Source organism: Pristiophorus japonicus, chromosome 12 (assembly GCF_044704955.1).
Source record: "Pristiophorus japonicus isolate sPriJap1 chromosome 12, sPriJap1.hap1, whole genome shotgun sequence".
In the NCBI taxonomy this organism is placed as follows: Eukaryota; Metazoa; Chordata; class Chondrichthyes; family Pristiophoridae; genus Pristiophorus; species Pristiophorus japonicus.
In genome coordinates, this window is record NC_091988.1 from 147,222,231 (window position 1) to 147,228,230 (window position 6,000).

A 6,000-nucleotide genomic window follows, 5' to 3' on the forward strand; every position below is an offset into this window, starting at 1 on the left:
GTTGCTCAGGATAGTCCGTGAATTTGTGTTTGATTTGGTACAAGTGTTTCCGGTGAATGAGTCCATTTTGAAAGTTTGTCCCGAAATACCCTGCTCCCCTCTTTGGCCATGACAGTGCCGGGAAACCACTTGGGACCTTGTCGATAATTTAATACAAATACAGGATCATTGATTTCAATCTCACGTGACACATTTGCGCTATCATGGTATGCACTTTGTTGAAGCCGCCTGCTCTCTACCTGTTCATGTAGGTCAGGGTAAACTAACGAGAGCCTTGTCTTAAGTGCTCTTTTCATGAGCAGTTCAGCAGGTGGGATCCCAGTGAGTGAGTGGGGTCTCGTGCGGAAGCTAAGCAGGACTCGAGATAGACAAGTCTGCAGTGAGCCTTCAGTTACCCTCTTCAAGCCTTGTTTGATGGTTTGCACTGCTCTCTCTGCCTGACCATTGGACGCTGGTTTAAACGGGGCAGATGTGATATGTTTGATCCCATTACGGGTCATGAATTCTTTGAACTCAGCACTGGTAAAACATGGCTCGTTGTCGCTCACCAGGTCATCGGATAAGCCATGTATGGCAAACATGGCCCGCAGGCTTTCAGCAGTGGCAGCGGACATGCCAGCCGACATTATCTCACAGTCAATCCACTTGGAGTACGCATCTACAACCACAAGCAACATTTTACCCAAGAACGGGCCTGCATAGTCGACGTGTACCCTAGAACACGGTTTGGAGGGCCAAGACCATAAACTTAGCAGCGCCTCCCTGGGTACATTGCTTAACTGCGAGCATTTATTACATCAGTAAATGCAGGACTCTAAGTCCGCATCGATACCGGGCCACCACACGTGGGATCTGGCTATCGCTTTCATCATTACGATGCCTGGGTGAGTACTGTGGAGGTCATTGATGAAGGTGTCTCTGCCCTTCTTGGGGACCATTACTCGATTGCCCCACAGAAGGCAGTCTGCCTGGATAGACATATCATCATTGCGCCGCTGGAACGGCTTTATCTCTTCCTGCATTTTCACTGGGACACTGGACCAGCTACCGTGAAGCACACAGCTTTTGACTAGAGATAATAAGGGGTCCTGGCTTGTCCAGGTTTTGTTCTGATGGGCAGTGATGGGTGATTGCTCAATTTCAAATGTTTCCATAACCATGGCTAGATCTACAGGGTGCACCATTTCCACCCCCGTGGTGGGCAATGGCAGCCTATTGAGAGCATCGGCGCAGTTTTCTGTGCCTGGCCTGTGACGGATGGCATAGTTGTATGCGGACAACGTGAGCACCCATCTCTGGATGCGGGCCGATGCGTTGATATTTATCCCTTTACTCTCGGAAAACAGAGATATAAGTGGCTTATGGTCAGTTTCCAATTCGATTTTTAGCCCAAACAGGTATTGATGCATTTTCTTTACCCCATAGTCACATGCTAACGTTTCTTTTTCAACTATGCTGTAGGCTCTCTCAGCCTTAGACAAACTCCTGGATGCATAAGCAACCGGTTGCAGTTTCCCGAAATCATTAGCTTGTTGCAATACACACCCGACGCTTTATGACGATGCATCACATGCTAGTACCAAACGCTTACATGGATCATACAACACAAGCAAATTGTTTGAGCATAACAATTTTCTCGTTTTTACAAAGGCATTTTCTTGGCTTTTGCCCCAAACTCATTCGCCCCTTTTTCGTAGTAAGACATGTAGTGGTTCTAGCAGGGTGCTGAGACCCGGTAAGAAGTTACCAAAGTAGTTCAAGAGTCCCAGAAATGACCGCAGCTCCGTCACGTTCTATGGCCTTGGTGTGTTTTCGATTGCCTCTGTCTTCACGTTGGTGGGCCTGATGCCATCCGCCGCAATCCTCCTTCCCAAGAACTCCACTTCAGGTGCCAGGAAAATGCACTTCGAGCGGTTCAACCTGAGCCCCACGCGGTTGAGTTGACTAAGAACTTCCTCCAGGTTCTGCAGGTGCACGACTGTGTTGCGACCTGTGACCAAGATGTTGTCCTGGAAGACCACAGTGTGCGGGACCGACTTCAGTAAACTTTCCATGTTCCTCTGGAATATGGCCGCCGCTGATCAGATTCCAAACAGGCATCTGTTATAAACAAAAAGGCCATTGTGCATATTGATGCAGGTGAGAGCCTTCGATGATTCCTCCAGTTCCTGCGTCATGTAGGCTGAAGTCAGATCCAGCTTTGTGAACGTCTTTCCTCCCACCAGCGTTGCAAAGAGGTCGTCGGCCTTTGGTAGTGGGTATTGGTCCTGCAGGGAGAAACGATTGATAGTTACTTTGTAATCACCACAGATTCTGACGGTGCCATCTCCCTTGAGGACTGGGACAATAGGACTGGCCCACTCGCTGAACTCGATCGATGAAATGATGCCCTCTCTTTGCAGCCGGTCTTGCTCGATCTCTACCCTTTCTCTCATCATGTACGGTACTGCTCTCACCTTGTGATGGATGGGTCGCGCCCCTGGAATTAGGTGGATCTGCACTTTTGCTCCTTGGAATTTCCCAATGCCTGGTTCGAGCAGCGAAGGAAATTTGTTTAAGACCTGGGCACACGAAGTTTCGTCAGCGGGCGATTGCGCTCGGACATCGTCCCAGTTTCAGCGTATCTTTCCCAGCCAGCTCCTGCCGAGCAGCATGGGACCATCGCCCGGTACCACCCAGAGTGGTAGCTTGTGCACAGCTCCATTATAGGAGACTTTTACGGTAGCACTGCTGGTTACAGGAATCAGTTCTTTCGTGTAAGTTCTTAGTTTCGTGCGAACTGGAGTTAAGACTGGTCTTGAGGCCTTGTTGCATCACAACCTTTTGAAAGTCTTTTTGCCCATGATGGACTGGCTTGCGCCCGTGTCCAGCTCCATTGACACCGGGAGTCCATTTAGTTCAACATTCAGCATTATCGAGGGACAATTCATGGTGAATGTTTGCACCCCATGTACCTCTGCCTCCTTTATCTAAGGCTCTAGTTCGTCGTGATCCTCCGTGGATCTGTCCTCCTCTGCAACATGATGATTTACAGGTTTAACAGGTTTAGCAGCTCGCCTGCACACTTGTTGGAGGTGCCCCATTGTTCCACAGCCCTTGCGAACGTACCCTTTGAATCGGCATGAATGGAAACGATGATCACCCCCGCAGCACCAACAAGGTTTTAATGGCCTTGTATTCATCATCCTTGATGGCGGACTCTGAGTCATCTGCGGACGTGCAGCTGCAGGTATGTGTGACCTGCCCTGTACGTTACGATTCGAAAACAACATCACTTTGTTCACTGAACTTGTTGCAGCACTTGTGTTCTGAAAGATTTGCTTCATATTGTCACTGGTGGCAATGAACGCCTGGGCTATTGCTATGGCCATACTCAAGGATGGGGTCTCTACAGTCAAAAGTTTGCGAAGTATGGTTTCGTGGCCAAGTACAAAAAAGTCTCTGAGCATATGCTCCAAATGTCCTTCAAATTCGCAATGTCCTGCAAGGCGGTCTTAGCTCGGCGACATAACTCACCACTTCCTGGCCTTCAGACCTTTTGTAGGTGTAGAACCAGTACCTCGCCATCAGAACGCTTTCCTTCGAGTTCAAATGCTCTCGGATCAGTGTGCACAAATTTCACTGGAGTGAGCAGACTCTTCATGAGGCCATACGTTGGTGCCCCACAGACGGTGAGGAGGATCACCCTTCGTTTGGCAGTGCTCTCTTCCTCATCTAGCTCATTGGCCAAGAAGTATTGGTCGAGTCGCTCCACAAAAGTTTCCCAATCATCTCCCTCCGAAAATTTCTCCAGGTTGCCCATTGTTCTCTGCATCTTTGGGTTCGCTATCTGTATCTCGTTGCCAGTTGCTGTGTATGGAAAAAGAGTCAGACTGAACACTGTGAGCTCAAAGTAAAGTGTGACCTTAGTCTTTTATTGCAGGTCTCCATATTTGAAATCATACATATGTATTATTTAATGATGTATGGAAATTGTAACTAGAATCTGCAATGTTATTTCGTAATTTTTAAACATAACTAAATTATGAATACATTTATGCACCCCAACATAAAGTTGAATGTTATAGTATGAAATATTTTATTCCTATGCAATGTAATGCAAATTTGTAATTGAACATATAAATCTGTCAGTCTTAAATGTTTATTGCCAAATCCATTTGCTTATGCCATGCAATATTATCTCATCATTTACAGAAGAAGATATCTATCAACCACCGTGAGCAACACAGGATAGGCGGGGGCTGTGCCATGCTGCAGTCTCTAAGTGCTTACGAGGAGGCTGCAGTGGCCTTGGTGGGGCCAGAAAGCCGTTCGGTCACGACCCATGGTGTGGCCGAACCCACATTGAGTCACGTGAGTAATGAAAACTGTGCATTGTGCAATTTGTGAATCAATAGTAAATACTACATTTGTTACGTAGGTAATCTTATGCAATTTTAATGTAATTTGATATATAATTGAGATGTACTATTGATCCTCAAATGGAGTCATGTTAGGTCTGATGATCGGTTGTGCATATGGGGTAATGGAAAGCATTGTAATGTTTTGAGTTCTTGAAAAATTGAGATGTATTGATTTGAATTGTTAAACGTTGTTTATAAATTTCATTTGTCTTTCAAAGGTCAACAAGTGTCCGTGGAGAACCTTCTAGTACGACGACGACGAGGAGGAGGAGGGGGAGGGGGAGGAGGAGGAGAAGAAATAATGATTTTTTTGTGTGTGTGTGTGTGTGTGTGAGGGGGGGTGGGGGGCGGGGGGGGGAAACAACCTGCGGCCATCTCGTTAGAGATGGATGAGGCCACCGGGACCAAGCAGGTGGTGACGCCAAGGCGCGTGACATTGCAGACGCCAACCTCACGGAGGTCCGGTCAGCATGCTATGCAATCTCCTACCACGGAGGACCAGACGGAGAGCTTACTATCCCTGTGCAGGGAGACGGTCGCGATCAGTCACGATCTTATCCAGGGGTTCGTGGGTTTCTCAGCCAATTGGAGCCAGTTCTCCACAACCTGGAGCGAGTTCTGCACGCACTTCTCCAGCTGGTCTTCTGAGCAGTCACAGACTGCTCGGGAGACATTGGAGGCGATTAGGGAGCAGACAGCCGCAACAAATGCCCTAAGGCATGCGTTGCTGGCTGGACACGGCGCTGCACCCCAAGGTGTCGTGTCCGCTCGCAGCGAGACCCCGAGCATGCAAGCGAATACGGAGGACACAGTTCCTCCTGACTCGGAAGTAGAGCCTGAGGCTTCTGCTTCTGCTCCGTCACCTCCACCACAGCAGGAATTCTTGCCGTCACACACTGCACAACGCGTTCGTGTCAGTCTGCGTAGACCAAAACGGGTGGGTGGGGTGTGAACATGGGGTGGGACAAGATCTGGAGGGAAACGTGGCCGCAGGAAGGGAGGGGGGAGTGTTTTTCAATAGTTCCGTTGTTACTTAAGTGGTCACTTGTTATTATTACTTAAATGTTCAATTTCTTCTTCTTCTAACGTTTTGGGGATTTGAGGGAAGGGTGGGTTGGTGCGGGGGGCAGGGGGTTGGAGGGAGGGTATTGTTCATTAGTTAATAAAAAAAATTCTATCTTTGTTAATAAAAAAAAAATTATTCAACAACTTTTGTGCCTTCTCTCTTCGTTACATTAGTTTACAAACGTACAGTTTTTCATGCATATTTGTTTCTTTATTCTGTTATTATACCAGTACTTTTACTTTGCCAGTACTTTAAACTTTACTTAAACTAATTCAGATGATAGGCTAGTGCAGGAAAGACAACAAGGAAACCCCACCCAAATGAAATTTTTGATTAACCCTAACTGTAATTGAACATTTGAATATCCACAATTAATAGTTCATGCAAAGCGTTCATTAATGAGCTGCTGACGCAAAAGCTTAGCGGCCGTGTAACTGCCACTGGCTACTGGTCTTCGGGAAAGGTTTGGTGGTACTGGTGCTAGATCGCCTATGTCCTCGACCGCATCCTCTCCCGCCTGTTCCTCCTCTT

At 47.5% G+C, this 6,000-nt stretch overlaps 1 protein-coding gene across 3 annotated transcripts in view; it reads left to right on the forward strand.

Annotated features, from left to right (window-relative positions):
• Positions 1-4,699, forward strand: part of LOC139277498 (uncharacterized) — a 64,701-nt gene extending 60,002 nt beyond the window's left edge. For 2 of the 3 annotated variants that reach the window (XR_011596094.1, XR_011596095.1), the window contains 2 exons: positions 4,195-4,353; positions 4,622-4,699. The gene's annotated coding sequence lies outside the window, so the exon portion shown is untranslated. The remainder of the gene's footprint in view (positions 1-4,194; positions 4,354-4,621) is intronic. The other variant, XM_070896027.1, reaches the window with a different exon arrangement.
• The last annotated feature ends 1,301 nt before the right edge of the window (positions 4,700-6,000 follow it).